This window comes from Tenrec ecaudatus, chromosome 15, assembly GCF_050624435.1.
Source record: "Tenrec ecaudatus isolate mTenEca1 chromosome 15, mTenEca1.hap1, whole genome shotgun sequence".
Taxonomy (NCBI): domain Eukaryota; kingdom Metazoa; phylum Chordata; class Mammalia; order Afrosoricida; family Tenrecidae; genus Tenrec; species Tenrec ecaudatus.
The window spans coordinates 63494964-63511381 of record NC_134544.1 but is presented as its reverse complement, the minus strand read 5'-3'; positions in this window follow the sequence as shown (position 1 = coordinate 63511381).

Sequence of the window (16418 nt, the reverse complement as noted above, 5' to 3'; positions counted from 1 at the left end):
ATTTCATTTTCCTTTACTCTTGTCCCACCATCATGCTCAGCCTTCATTTGGGTTTCAGTAATTTCTCTTGGTTACATTGCCCGTGATGAATCCCTGCCAGGCCTCTCACACCCTCCTTGCCACTAATTTTGGATCACTTGTTGCTCCCTTGTCAGCAACCTTATTTTTAGGGATGTCTTCTTGAAGGTGAGTATGCAGGAGCAGGGCCATGTTATAAGAAGTAACTGTTCTTGGATTGGGGCTAGAATTACATGGGAATTCAGAATCCATCTGCCTGTCTATGGGTTTGAATGAGTCTGTTTACTTTGGAGGCCATATAGCTGATATATTGAAATACTCCACAGAAGTAGAATTCTTGCTGTCCATGTGGGAGACCCAGCTTCTATACTTCGGCAAGGCACCTCATGGAAAGCCACTGCCTCTCTCTCAGTGGAGGTTTGCATGTTTCTGTGATGCAAGACACAGATGGTGCTTCCAAATGAAGACAGACTGAGGAGAAAGGCCGATGTTCTTCTGAAGACCAGCCACGAAAGCACAGTAGATCTTAGAAGTACAATTTGCAACCAATTATGGGGATGAATAACAACAGGCAGCCTTTGTTCCATTGTGTGTGGGGTCACCCTGAAATGGGGATAGAAGTGACGCTAGTGAAGGACAGCCATACTCCACAGTGAGGCCTGCAGGACAGGGAGGGATTTATTGTTATTGCTGTTGCCCTCAAGCCAGTTCTCATGGTGACCCGAAGTCCAACAGAACGAAGCACGACCAGGTCCTCGTACTTGTTCTTACACTTAAATCTTCCTCTAGAAATAATATTTGAATGTTTTGGCTATAAATATTTTCCATTTTTGTGCAAATTTATTTTCCCTGTCCTCCTTCCCTTTTGTTGTTATTATTTCGAGACTGCTTCTCTGCTTAGGCTACAAGTATACAGAGCACAGCAAATGTAGAAATGCTCTTTCATTTTCAAATGTAACATTATAATACTGAGTTTGCTTTATAGTTAATGTACTTTTTTTGTTTTTAAACATCAGCTACAAATTCAATGCTACATGTTAATATTGTCTTTAAAATGTCCAAATTTATAACTTATAAAATTTCTCTATGATTCAAGTATAAAGGATAGTGATTGTTACATTTGTCAAAAGAAAACTTTGTATTTTAAAAATCATTTTATTGGGGGCTCGTACAATTCTTATCACAGTCCATCCATCCATCCATTGTGTCAAGCACATATGTACATTTGTTGCCATCATCATTCTCAAAACATTTGCCTTCTACTTGAGCCCTTAATATCGGCTGCCCATTTTCCCCCTCCCTCTCCCTCTCTCTCCCTCCTTCATGAACCCTTCATAATTCATAAATTATTATTATTTTGCCATATGTTACAGTGTCCAACATCGTCGAAGTTTGTATGTTTTTCATGAGACACTGTGATGTTGTCCCCAGCCTCCTTTTGCTAGTACCTGGCACAGCCTGGCTAGTGGAGCACTCTGGCCTGACACATTGGAGGCTCCAGTCGCCCAGAGGATTTGGGCAAGGCAGGCCTGGGGCATCCTCTTCCCACCTATGTTCTTGAGACTTCTATGGAGCACAGTGCTAATCTGACACACAGGGGCTTGCCAATATTGGGAGTTAAATTGATAGCAACTGAGAGAAAACGGAAACGTTTTCCTTGAGAGGTGGGATTGCCTGAGGAAGAGAGCACTTAGTGGGAATCAAGGCTGAGTTTTACAACCAGGGTAATGAGCCCCCTCCGAGAAGTTGGAGTGTGATTAAAGAGAGTTTTTGTGAAAACACAGGCCCCATGTCTAAAGAGGTCTGCAAAAACTCACTGTAAGCCTCTTTCCCTCTGTCTCCCTTTAGTGTGCAGCCTCACTCACACAGGCAAAGGGAGGAGAGAACAAAACCTGGTGGAGTTCTTCAATGTTTACTGAGCCCAAATCATTAACCAGAAATGGTCTCTGGGTGAAGCCTCAACTTCGGGAATTCTCTTGCCCTGGCTTTTTTTTTTTTTTTTAATTCTGTAAAGAGAAAAACCTTGTCTTTATAACTTCTCTTTCCTTTCCAAGACGTGGGGTTCACTGTTGACATGGTTTTATTTGATAGCAATGTGTTTAGGAACAACAAATCACATTTATGAAACAGGGAAGGGGAGGACGGGTGGTGGTGCCGTCAGAGTCAGCTTCTGTCTTTTCAGAAGGGTGTGGAAGTTGAAGAGCAGCTCAGAGAATCTCTGGAATTTGGAGATTCCCTGAAATCAGGAAATATGAACGTTGGGTTTCAATTTGAGATTGAAGAGAGAGGCCTGCCGGAGAAATCCTAACACCCGGTGACATTATTTATAATCGTGTTCTTTAGTACCATTTCCTTTTGGAATTTAATAAGGAATTCAGTCAAAGTCAAATAACAAGATTCAGGAAAATTCAGTCAATGTCGAAAAGCAAGATAAAAACAACCACTGAATGCTGAAACTGCCTTTGGGCTTTATTGGAACTGCTGGATCTAAACACTATCCTCGAGGATCTGGCAGACTGTCTCTTATTCACTTCCGTCATTAGGTTTACTATTTAGTTTAGAGAGATGCTGTGGCCCAAACCTGACAAGCAGGTTCCCCTTCTGTGTAAATAGGAAACTTGACAGAGAAACAGCCATTTGGGATTTTTTCACACATTTGTAGATGGAAAAAATGGTGAATTGTGTAGTTGCATGTAGGTAGGCAGACACGTGATCCACATAGGATTTCCAAACTCCCTGTGCCTCAATGCAGAGAAATGGTGGTGCAGGCGATCACCAAAGGTTCCGTGATTGGGAGATTGATTGCTTCTCTCTCCAGTGGAACCTTCTCCAGTGCAGAATGCTGCCATCCCAGGATATGGATACCAGTCGAGCACTCAAAGGAAACCCTGCTGGATGTGTGTAACCGTTCACCCAAAGTTTGAAGGCTCACGGTCCCCCAGAGGTGCCTGGAGCGAGAATGCCGGGGGAGCTACTTCTGAAGAGTCAGGAATTCCTGAGCAGCTCAGTTCCACTTAGACACAGGCAGGAGGCTGTGAGTCGCCATCTAGAAATTCTATCACACCCTTTATGTTATGATATTAAGCTCTCTCTCATTTCCTCTATCACAGTTCATGGGTCCTTCATGTTTAAGTAAGTAATTCATGACAAACTTATTTTTCTTCCTTTGTGTCCCTGCTGGTCCCTTCTCCTGTATTGATGCCCCAAGGCAATACATGTGTGCTTTGATCACTTTCTCTGCAAAGCGGGTCCTGCTAGCCTTTCCTGTTCTAACTGTTCTCTGAGAAAACCGATGCACACAGTGCTAAGAAAAATATTTTCTTTACCCAGTGTTTTCCAAGAAACTGCACCTTTCCTCCACGTTTCTCAGCAATGAGTTAAAATCCCAAGAAGCCTCCAATTCTATCTCAACCTGACGTTTGGCAACCTGAGTACCTTGATCTTCGCCAGAGCAGCAGGTTCCAAATGTCAAGTGCAGCTGACTCCATTGGAAGGAAATGATGGCAAGGTTTTGCTGTTCTTTCTAAATTGCGTGTCTGCTGGTTTCCACCACAGCGCGCCCTCCCTCTCATGATCCCAAGATGTGAACACTTTCCCCGATGATCCAGTAATCACAGACTGCAAAGAACCCCTGCTCTGACAGCGACCTCCACCAACTTCACAGCATCTGTCCGGTTCCCCCGCTGCCATGCAGCTCACGGCCATCCTGTGTGCCTCAGAGGAGAACGGTGATGTCATCCATAGGGCTTTGAAGGGTTCTTGTTTTGGAAAGAATCACCAGACTGCTCATCTCAAGCACCTCCCGATAGACACATCATCACCAGCAGTCAATTTGTACCCCCTACGGCCTCCCTAAAACAGCATAGTCATGAACATTCCATTGGCATTCTAATACTTTCCTACTGATAGGTGTTTATCACATGATGATCAAAGATTATTATCGACAGCAGATTATCAACCCTTGGAAAGGCTTGCAAATTCGTCCACATTTTTCAAAATGCAAAATGAGTTCTTCTGAAAGGACTTGACCTTTTCCTGCCTCCAACTCAGTTTCTCTTTGTTTGGCTCACCCTGGCCTGAACTCCCCACAGGGAAGAGGGAGGTTAAGGCAGGGAAGATTGAAAAATGAAAACAGAAATGGATGGAGGCCCAATAAGCACATTTTTACAAAATGATGTAACTACTGGCAAAGACAGAGCTTTGACTTTTTATAAATAACAATTCCTTTTCCTCGTTTAAATATTGCTCCTTCTCGGTTTTGAGCCCTTGATCAGCTGAAACTGAAAGACAAATGAACCCCCCTAAGCATTTCTACACGTTTAATGGTATTCCCTGTATGTTCATGGCACATGGACCCTTCTACCAGCTGTCCCTTTTAATATTGCTATTGGCACAACAAAAGGCACAAGATCTGTATGTTTGTAAGTGACGTTATTGCTGGTGTCTTATCTAAAGAACTCCTATTGAAATGCCCCTTGTTTAAAGGAAATTTTCTTATTTAAAGGAACTTGTAGATAGTGGATGAGCGAACTCTCCTTGGCTTATATTTTAGGCTAAGATCTCTGTCTATTGTCTTGTTTGCATTTATTTTTGTGTGTGCTTCTCAATTTTATTCCTGTTCATCTCTGGGACATAAAAAAAATCCACAGGATAAACAAGGCCTAGAGTTCCTGAAAGGTGTGGGAGGGTGGAGGAGAAATTCAAGTTACATAATGTTGTAACATAAAATATTTTCTTAATGGAAAACACAATGGACATGTTTTAAAATAGAACGTAAAATTCCCGAGTCCTTCAGGAGGATGACGTTCTGCACAAGCAACAGCCGGGCCAGAGGAGTGTGAGGCTGTGGGGGGAGAGTAGTGGGGATAACTGCCGTCACATAGAGACACAGCCTCCCTAAGATTACTTTTCAAAACCAGTTGCTCCTAAGAGCTCTGGTTACCTCCCACATAGAAAAGATCATTCTTCCATTTTTTTTCCGATAGGAGAGTGAAACTAATATTTACCTTCTACTTCAGTCTTTGCAATGATCTTTGGTATGCATGATCAAACCTTATTTGGTAGGAATTATTAAACTCCCTTATTAAACCTCACTTTGCAAATAAAGAAACTGAGACTAACAGATGATAGAATTTTGATACAAAATAATGACCACCACAACCATAGACACTGCCACTTACCATAAATAGGTTAAGAAATATCCTGGGGTTTTGAAATAAAATGTAGATTAAAAATAGAAGCGGAAAAGAAGAGGACAGAAGGAGGTTCAGGTATCAGGGAATCAGAGCAAAACTAACCATGGGTTATTTATCAGGATAACTTCCTCTTCTGCTAGTACCAAAAGTGTTTTCATGAGTAATCTTCAAAATGTATACAGTCCTTGAGGGGTTAATATTGTCATTGAGTCTTTTTATCTCCTGGTGATCCCACGTGTATTCGAATAGAACTGTGCTCCATCGGGTTTCATAGCTGTAGTTTTGAAAGTAGATGCCGGCTGAACCTTCAGCCTTCTGGTGAGCCGGTCAGCTCCTTAACCATCTGCGTAGATGCATAGTCCACCCTGGGTATGGGGCAGACAGGTGAGGGGCTGGCCCACAGTAAGGCCTCCAGATACTAGACTCTGGATATTTTGGTTAAGAGCAGAGGCACATGGGAATCCGCCCAGAAAGGCAAGTGGAGGAGGCCACCGGTACCCTGCCAGCTTTTATTAAACTAGGCCCTGGTTTGGTGATCAGCCTGTGAATGAGGAAGTACTGCTATGCGGTGATATTCACGTCCATCCTGAATGCCCTGCCTCTTAGGCTCTGGTCACAGATCCAAGAACTTAGTAAGAAGACTCACCTCCTAGAAAAGAAGGGTTGAGTGTCTATCCAGGAGCAAACTGCATTCATAAAGCCATGCACAGGAAAGCATACTGATAGTTTAGGGGAAACCTCTTGATGTGACAACTCTTCCTGGTTTCTTGGACACTGCTCCCAAATATTGCCCCGTCCAAAAGAACCAGTTTCAAGTGGGGGACAAAAGGCAGACAGTGAGCCCTCATTGGTCCATAATTGACATCACGCATACTTAGAACCTCACAAATCCATGCTGTCCATTTATTTCACTGAAATAAGGCAACTGAGTGCTCATCTATTGTGGCACGCACGGAATCCCAGGAGGCTGGGAAAGAACTGTAGGGAGATACTGTTGCTATAGCAAGTCCCAGAAACATGTCAGCGAGCAGCGCTGTTCCAGGGACAGATCTCGGAGAGTAATTTTTGTGCAAAAATAAAGAACTATTCATCCACATATCCCAAGAGCTGTCCCAGTGAAATAAGACATTTTCTTTTTCTCTTCGTAACAGTTTCTGATCTTCTCTGCTCTATTTTTTTTAGGTTAATTTATTTATTTATTATTATTTTAGCATTTTATTAGGGGCTCATACAACTCTTATCACAATCCTCACATATACATACATCAATTTTATAAAGCACATCTGCACATTCCCTGCCCCAATCATTCTCAAAGCATTTGCTCTCCACTTAAACCCTTTGCATCAGGTCCTCTGTTTTTTCCCCCCTCCCTCCCCGCTCCCCCCTCCCTCATGTGCCCTTGGTAATTTATACATTGTTATTTTGTCATATCCTATTTTTATCACATTATTTTACTTAATTGGATGTTTTAAAACATTTCATAAGACTTTTGGCTACATCTATGATTGTAGATGGTTTACTGCATTCTTTTGTTATTTTGGAGCCATTTTCTCTCTGTGTGGAACTTATTGCTGAAATTAAATACCAATAGACAATATGATCTAATTTGCAAAGAGTTATACCAAATGTCTTGAGAAGTTTTCATGATGTCAAGCAAGGTGGCCAAGATGGCTGGCTGTGCTGCTTGTCCCCACGCTCTCCTGATGGGTAGGGCGTAGGTAAGCACCACCTGATCTCTGAGCTGAGGAGCTGTGCTGAGGGCCAGAGTACAGAATTTTCACAGGTGGGATGAATGGAAAGGTATTAGGATTCTCATTAGTTCCCTTATTTTTGTAGCTTAAATTAGTCAACTTAAAACAAAAAGGAAAATAAGAATTTAAAAACGTGAATTTGGGATCTAAGTGAACTTGGGTATTTCAGATGTTCCACTCTGTGACGGGGACTGAAAGCCGTTTATCTAATCTTTCTCAAAGGATGGCAATAAAGGTTCCTAGTAAGTAAACATGCATCAAATCCCAAACACATGTCTGGCAATCCCTCGTGTCACAGCGGTGCCCTTCTCCAGCTCTGAAACTCTCTGTGACGATCACGCTCCCTGCTTTCTCCCAGAGAGAGTAAGAGCATGCTATGAGAAATGGGAAAGAGATGGAAGATGGATTCATTCAGATGGAGCTTGCTAAGGCAAATCAAATCAGTGGGGAACTAGGCCTGAAACTCGTTACCATTAGATAGACCCTGCCCCATGACACCCTCATGCACAAAGAATGAAACGCTGTCTGGTCCTATGTTGTCTTGCATTAGACCTGGTGACACCTTGCTTTGACATTTGGCTACTAACTGAAAGTTCAGTGGTTGGAACCCACCAGCTGCTCTGGGCTCGAAAGATGTGACATTGCTCCCTTAGCGGTTATAGCCTTGGGAATTCTACAGGACGGTTCTACTCTGTCCTGTAAGGTCCCTAGGAGTTGAAATCTAGTCAGTGGGCACATATTTAGTGCCATCTCTATGACTATTAGTATATTTGAGTCCATTGTGGTGGTCCTTGTGTCAATCCATTTCAATGAGGGTTTCCCTCAATCTCTACCAGACACCATGTCCTTTTCCAGGGATCGGTTTTCCCTAATGACGTAGTCAAAGGAAGATGACTCAAGTCAAAATCTCATTACCCTTTCTTAGAAGGAGAAATCCAGTTTTATTTTTTCTAGGCCTGACTAGTTTGTTTTAGTATTTTCAATAAAAGGATGGTAATCAATTGTCCTTGAGCCCTGACTACTTCTATGCTTTATGTTGCAGTTTGTTGAGTTTTCATAGAAATTCTGTAAGATGTCATCAGCTCCCCAACCTTACAAATGGGGAAACTGAGGCATTTTTGCTTTGTTTTTAATGATAATGTGTTTCCGTGAAAGTAGACACAGTTAATTAGGTTCCATTTGACGATTTCTAAGCAAATATTCAGCGATATTCATTACACTTTTCACAGTGTCAACAGTCTTTAATTGTGTTCTAGTCATTGCATTTCCGGGTCTCTAGTTTCCCTGTCCTCTTATTTCCTTATAATTTAATTAGTGGTGTTTTTAACTCATCTAGATAGTTGCTTGTCAATCTGTTCTTTTGCCAGAAGGTGACATCAAAAACAGTTTCAGTTCAAGGTTTAAAGAATATCTCAGGATGACCCAACTCCAGAAACAAAACTGACTGCCATTGAGATGATTCCAATCGTGAGAGAGCCACATTTGGTGCTACTTAAGAATAACTTGAATGCTAACACTCTGCTCCGTACAGCTTCACCTAATTCACAACAAAGAGGTTTGTGTAAGCATGTATTTAAAATCTAGACAGTGTGATGACCCCTCTTCTCTAACCCATCTGGTAACTACCAATAATCGCTGGCCTCTGTAGACGTATCTATTTGTATCTTTGTTAAAATTGAGGTTGTACAGCATCTGGCTGTTTTAAATCACTTAGGATTAGATCCATTCATGTCTTAATATTGTCATTTTTCTCTGTTGCATACTATTCTAGTTCATATGCGTACCACCTTTTGCTTAGCCGTACATTCCATGAAGGGCACTTAAGTGCTTTCCTTCTCTTTTATCTTTGCTATTGTAAATAATGGTGCCATGAACATAGGTATGCATATGTTTGTCTATAGAACGCTTCTTAGATATCTAGGGTTTATACCTAGAACGATTGCTATATCATGGGTAATTCTATTTCTAGTTTTCAATTTAGGGAGCATCTATATAGTTTTCTGAATTGTGTAACATTTTCCATGCCCACTATCCATAAATAAGGGTTCTTATCTTCCTGTCTTGGGCTGCGTTCTCTACAGAAATAGATAGAATGAAGTATACATATATCTATGTCTCCATATCTATCTATCTATCTATCTATCTATCTATCTATCTATCTATCTATCTAGATATAGACAGACATTTATATCAAGAAAATGGCTCAAACTATTGTGGAAACTGGCAAGTCCAAGTCCAGGAAGATCTCAAGTCTGCGGATCAGCTATTAGGCTGAAGATTAATGTAACTGTGGGTGCTGATGAAACCAAGATCAGCAGGAAGATGACAAGCTGGTGGTTTCTTTTTCTTTTTTAATTTTCTTTTTTTTTTAATTGGGGCTCATAAGGCTCTTATCACATTCTGTACATACATCAATTGAGCAAAGCGCCCTTATACATTCGTTGCACTCATCACTCTCATAATTCACCTTCCACTTGGGTTCTTGGAATCAGCTCGGTTTCCCTTTTTTTCCCCCCACCCCCCTCTCCCTCCCCGATCCCACCCCTGGTCCCTTGGTAGTTTATAAATAATTATTATATCTTATCTTACACTCCCCGGAGTCTCCCCTCCCCCACCTCCCCCTTGCCAATCTCCCAGAGAGGAGGTTACACATAGATCTCCGAGATCGGTTCTCCCTTTCTACATGCCCTTCCCTCCTGGTGTCGCCACTCCCACCGCTGGTATTGAGGGGTTCGTCTGTCCTAGATTCCCTGTGCCTCCAGATCCCCACTGCACCGCTGTACATCCTCTGGTATAACCAGGTCCGCAAGGCAAGGTAGAATTGGGGTCATGATGATTGGGAGGGGAGGAAGCGTTCAGGAACTAGAGGAAGGTTTTGAGTTTCATTGTTGCTACACTGAACCCTGAGTGGCCCATCTCCTCCTCACTACCCCTCTGGAAGGGGTGTCCAGCTGTCTACAGGTGGGCATTGGGTCCCAATCATGCACTCCCCCTCTTTCATGGTGATGTGATTCTCACCGCCACCCCACATTTGATGTTGGAGACCTGGTCTCCTCTGTCCTTCATGGTCACCTATGTTGGTGTGCTGCTTCCGTGTGGACTTTGTTGCTTCTGGGCTAGATGGCCGCTTGTTTGCTTTCAAGTCTTTAAGTCCCCAGACGCTATGTCTCTCAGTAGCTGGGCACCATCAGCCTTCTTCACCACACTTGCTTATGCACACTTTCATCTTCAGCAATTATGTGAGGAAGGTGATCACACAATGATTGTTTTTGTTCCTTTGTATCTGCTACATGGTCCATTCAACACCTTGTATTCGCTTAGGCTGTGTGCTTCTTCTCTGTGGGCTTTGTTGCTTCTGAGCTAGATGGCCGCTTATTTGCCTTCAAGCCTTTAAGACCCCAGACGCTATATCTTTTTTTGATAGCCGGGCACCATCAGCTTTCTTCACCACATTTGCTTACACACACGGCTGTCTCCAGTGATCATGTCGGGAAGATGGGTAACCTGCAATGGCTGCTTAGCAGGGCAAGGTGCTATTGTATTGGGGGATTATGCATGAGGAGGCCCAATGTCCATCTGCTACCCTACTACTGAACCTATAAATATATGCATATAAGTCTATTGCCCCCATAATCATAAATATATTTACATATGTACATGTCTGTATTTAGGCTTCTCTGTATGCACTTTGCCTCCTACTCCTTTCCTCTATTTCCTTTCGCTTTCCTCCCGACCCATTACCATGTTTGGCCTTCATTCTGGATTCAGTAGTTCCTCTCAGTTACCTTGCTCTTGGTCACTCCCTTCCAGTCCTCCCCTCCACTCCCTCCTCTGGTTTTGAACCACTCGCTGTTCCCTTGTCCCTGTGTTGGGCGACACCTCCTCCCTTCCCCTACCTCCCACGCTCTCATGTCCCTCCAGGACCGTTGGTCCTGTTGTTTTCTTCTCTCATTATTTGTCCAGCCTATCTTGTCTAGGTGGACCTGCTGACATAGTAATATGTGCATACAAATGGATATGACTTTGACTGCGCCCAAGTGGCCCATAAGAACATGGCTGTGACAGAAGCAACATCGACACTCTGATAAGCAGAAAAGCCACTAACATACAAAATTTACAAGGTAAAAAACAAAACAAATTAAAAAAAGACTAAACAAAAAGATAGCAAATATTAAAAGAAAAATTGCTAGTAGTTCAAGGTCCTTTCGTTGGCCTTTAGGAGTGTTTTCTAGGTGTAGCTTGTGAGGCGCCACGTCCTGGCCCGGAAGACCATCCTTTATACTCCCTCGGGCTCCCTTTGCTCTGCTTCCTCCGCTGCTCCCTTGCACGCCCCCAGTGTTTGCCTCAGTGTGGCGGGGTCAGCTCAGTTGCCCATCCCCCATTGTGTCTCAGGTGCTGTCCCGTGTAGGGCCATGTGTTGGTGCAGGATGTCGTATCTCGTAGTGTGGTCAGCTGAATGGTCCTCTCTGTATGATGGGCCCTTCTAGCTGGTCTATCGACTTTGGGCTTGGTGGACCCAGGTGTACTCCACTACGTCCTTTCTCCTTCTTTTGTTTCAGCTTCCTTCTGGATGTGGTGTGGTGGGTCAGTTCCTTTCCCACTCCACATGATCTATTTTTGTTTTCTGTGGTATTCCCTTCGAGTGTGGGGGTCGGCCTAATTCTGGTTTGGGCTGGCTTGTCGTCCAGCCTCTTTGTGTAGACCTCTGTACTTTGCGTTGCCCTCCTTGTTTGGTGTGTCGTGTTGGGGTCCGTATGCATGTTCCAGATCTGTGGGGACACAACCGATACTCTCCCCCGGGTGGGTTAGTACCCTACCCCCCCCCCCCATACCATCCATTCGGATTCTCCCCCTCCCGGTTCTCCCTCTCCCTACCCCACTACTCCTTCTTTATGCTGGGCTCTCATGTACCTCCCTAGGTGTGGCCTGTCCTCCCTCCAACTATCTATGCTTCCTCCCGTTTATTGTGGGATGGATGTTTATTCTTCTATTTCTGTCATGCTGATTGTACTTACCTCAGGGGACTCATGTTGTACCTGTCCCTTTGGGTCTGGCTTACCTCACTTAACATAATTCCTTCCATCTCTTCCCATGAAATAACGTGTTTCATGTGCTCATCGGTGCTTTTCAGTGCTGCATAATACTCCATTGTGTGTATGTGCCAAAGTTTGCTAATCCACTCGTCTATCGATGGAAACTTAGGCTGTTTCCAAGTCTTTGCTATTGTGAATTGTGCCGCAATAAACATTGGAGCACATATGACTGGTCGTGTTTTATTTGCTGCTTCAACCGGGTATATGCCCAGTAGAGGGATGGCTGGGTCATAAGGTAGATCAATTTCCATTTTCTTTAAGTATCGCCAGATTGCTTTCCACAGTGGCTGTACAAATCTGCACGAACACCAGCAGTGGAGGAGGGTTCCTACTTCACCACAGCCCCTCCAACACTTGTTGCTCTCTGATTTGCTGATCTGGGCTAGCCTCAGGGGTGTTAGGTGGTATCTCATGGTTGTTTTGATTTGCATTTCTCTTATGGCAAGGGACTTCGAGCACTTTCTCATATGTTTATTGGCCATATTGATCTCTTCTCTAGTGAAAGTTCTTCTCATTTCTTTTGCCCACTTCCTTAGGGGGTTAACTGTTTTCCTCTTTTTGCAGGTCACGATGGTGTTGTAGATTTTAGTAATGAGCCCTTTGTCTGATGTGTCATTACTAAAAATCTTCTCCCAGTCTGTGGGTTGCCTTGTCACCCTCTTGGCGAAGTCGTTCGAGGTGCACAGGTGTTTTATTCTTATTAGATCCCATTTGTCGATTTCCAGTTCACCTGTGTGTGTCCCCTTCCCTGTTGCAGTGAGCCTATGTGCTCCCTGGGCCAGTGCTCTGAGATTAGTCCCGATTCCCTCCTTAATGGTCCTGATGGTTTGGGGTTTGACTTCTAGATCTGTGATCCACCTTGAGTGTATTCTTGTGCATGGGGTGAGGTAGACGTCTTGTTTCAACTTTCTACATGTGGATATCCATTGTTTCCAGCACCACTTATTAAAGAGGGCATCTGCTTCCCACTTGACGTTTTTGGGACCCTTGTCAAAGATCAGTTGTCTATATGCTGATGATTTTACTCCTGGGCTTTCTATTCTTTTCCACTGGTCTGAGTGTCTATCATTGTGCCAGTACCATGCTGTTTTGACCACTGTAGCTGTGTAGTAGGCATTAAAATCAGGCAGGGCGAGTCCTCCAATTGTGTCCTTCTTCTTGAGGAGTTCTCTGCTAATTCTGGGTTTCTTCCCTCTCCATATGAAGTTGGTAGTCAGTTTTTCCAATTCTTTGAAGAAGGCTGATGGTAATTGGATTGGTATAGCATTGAACTTGTAGAGTGCTTTAGGAAGAACTGTCATCTTTACTATGTTCAGCCTACCTAACCATGAGTAGGGGAGGGTCATCCATTTGTGAAGGTCCCTTTTGGTTTCCTGTAATAGGGTTTTATAATTATGCTTATAAAGGTCTTTAGTATTTTTTGTTAAATATATTCCTAGGTATTTCAGTTTGTTCTTGGCTACTGTGAAGGGTACTTCCCTCTTAATCGCCTCTTCCATGGCCCTGTCCGATGTGTATAGAAACCCTACCGACTTCTGTTTATTGATCTTGTATCCTGCTACTCTTCCGTATTCCTCTAATGCTGTAAGTATTCCAACTGTGGAGTTTTGGGGGTCTTCAATGTATAGGATCATGTCATCTGCAAATAAAGATAGTTTCACCTCCTCCTCTCCCAACTGGATCCCTTTGATGTCCTTCCGTTGTCTTATGTTGTTAGCCAGAACCTCCAAAACGATATTGAATAGAAGAGGGGACAGGGGGCATGCTTGTCTTGTACCCTTTTTCAGTGGTATTGTTCTTGTCTTTTCTCCATTGACTATGATGTTGGCTGTTGGTCTTTCATAGATAGCTTGTATGAGCTTGAGGAACTTACCTTCCAATCCTATCTTCATGAGTGTTTTGATTAGGAATGGGTGCTGGATGTTGTCAAATGGTTTTTCTGCATCTATGGATATTATCATATGGTTTTTATCCTTTTTCTTCTCGATGTGGTGTATGATATTGATGGATTTTCGGATGTTAAACCATCCCTGCATCGCTGGGATGAATCCTACTTGGTCGTGGTGAATGATATGTTTGATGTTCCTTTGTATTCTATTGGCCAATATTTTGTTAAGGATTTTTGCATCTATGTTCATTAGAGATATTGGTCTATAATTCTCTACACCTGTGGGGTCTTTTCCCTGTTGGGGTATCAAAGTAATGCTGGCTTCGTAAAATGAGTTTGGGAGCTTGCCGTTCTTTTCTATGTTATGGAATACTTTGTGGAGGATTGGTGTCAGCTCTTCCCTGAATGTTTGGTAAAATTCTGCTGTGTAGCCATCTGGCCCTGGGGCCTTTTTCCTTGGTAGGTTTTTGATGACACTCTCTATTTCTTCTTTCGCTATGGGTTTGTTGAGGTTCTTGATCTCTGTCTCAGATAATCTAGGGATAGATTGTTTTTCTAAATATTTATCCATGTCTTCCAGGTTTCTGAATTCATTAGAATACAAACCTTCATAGTACTTTGTGATTATCCTTTTTATCTCATTGGGGTCTGTTGTTATTGCCCCCGATTCATCCCTTATCCTGGCTATTGATGTTTGCTCCTTTCTATCTTTGGTAAGCTTTGCCAGAGTGTCAATTTTATTAATTCGTTCATAAAACCAGCTTCTAGTTGCGTTAATCCTTTGCATTGTTCTTTTGTCTTCCCACTGGTTTAACTCTGCCCTGATTTTTATTATTTCTTTTCTCTTGCTATTGGAGGGGTAGTTCTGTTGGCTCTGTTCTAGTTGTTGGAGGTTTTGTGTTAACATATCTGTCATATGCCTTTCTTCTTTTTTCATATATGCATTCACTGATAACTGCCTTTGCAGTGTCCCATAAGTTTTGATATGTTGTATGCTCGTTCTCATTAGTTTCTAGAAATTTCCTGATATCCTCTCTGATCTGGACCTTAATCCATTCATGTCGCAGGAGATCGTTGTTTATTCTCCAATTGGTGGCCCTTGCTTTTCTGGGTGCCCTCCTATTAATCTCCAGCTTTATGGCATGGTGGTCTGAGAAAGACGTCTGGATAATATCTATGTGTTTGAATTTACTCAGGCTGGCCTTGTGTCCCAGCATGTGATCTATTCTTGAGAAAGATCCGTGTGGATTGGAGAAGAATGTGAAACCTTTTGCTTTTGGATGAAAGGCTCTATAGATGTCTATCAGGCCCTGTTGCCTAATTACATTGTTTAGCTCTCTGGCCTCTTTGCTGAGCTTCTTTGCCTGTGACCTGTCTTTCTCTGATAGTGGAGTGTTGAAGTCCCCCACTATTATTGTTGTTTCCGTGATTTCTTCTGTCATTTTTTTAATAGTTTGTTTGACGAAATTTGCCGCGCCATTATTAGGTGCGTAAATATTCAGTATGCTTATTGCTTCCTGGTTTACTGAGCCTTTGAACATTATGTAGTGTCCCTCTTTGTCTCTTTTTATGTTTTGGATCTTGAAATCCATTTTGTCGGAGATTAAGATAGCCACTCCTGCCTTCTTGGAGTTACCATTTGCTTGGTAAACTTTCTGCCAGCCCTTTATTCTCAGCATATGCTTGTCTGCTCGCTTAAGGTGTGTCTCTTGCAGACAGCAGATTGATGGGTTATGTTTTCTAATCCAATCCTCAAGCCTCTTTCTTTTAATGTATTAATTGAGCCCATTTGTATTCAGAGTGATTATTACTATCTCTGGCTTCATGGTTACCATATTCTGTTTTGTGTTTTGGGTCTTTGCCTATCTTCCTTCATATCAGTGTACTGCGTTTGAGTGGAGAGTTTCTATCCTGTCCTCTTTTCCATCTGAGACCCTGTTGTCCTGGTACGTGTTGCTGGCATGTTGGCTTCTAGATGGAGATGGGCTATATGGTGGTCTCCTGGTGGTTCTAGTTGGAGCTTGATCTTCTGGCCATAGTGAGTCAGCCAGTATGTTCTGGAGGGTCGGGTGCTTGCAGTATATTTTTTGAGTTCTTCCTTGTCCTGGAAGACCCTTATCTTACCCTCTATCTTAATGGATAACTTGGCAGGGTATAGGATTCTGGGGGAGGCATTTTTATCTTTCAGTTTTTGGAAGATGTTGCTCCATTCTCTCCTCCTCTTCATGGTTTCTGCTGATAAGTCTGAGCATATTCTTACCTGTGCTCCTTTGTTTGTGACTGTCTTCCTTTCTCTTGATGCTCTTAAAATTTTCTCTTTTTCCTCTAAGTTGGATAATTTTACAATTATATGTCTTGGCGTGTTCTTCTTGGTGTTTAGCTTAGCCGGCGTCCTCTCTGCTTCCTGTATGAGAGTCGGATTCTCCTTTGTTAGGTTGGAAAAATTTTCTTCCAGAAATTCCTTTGCTATCTT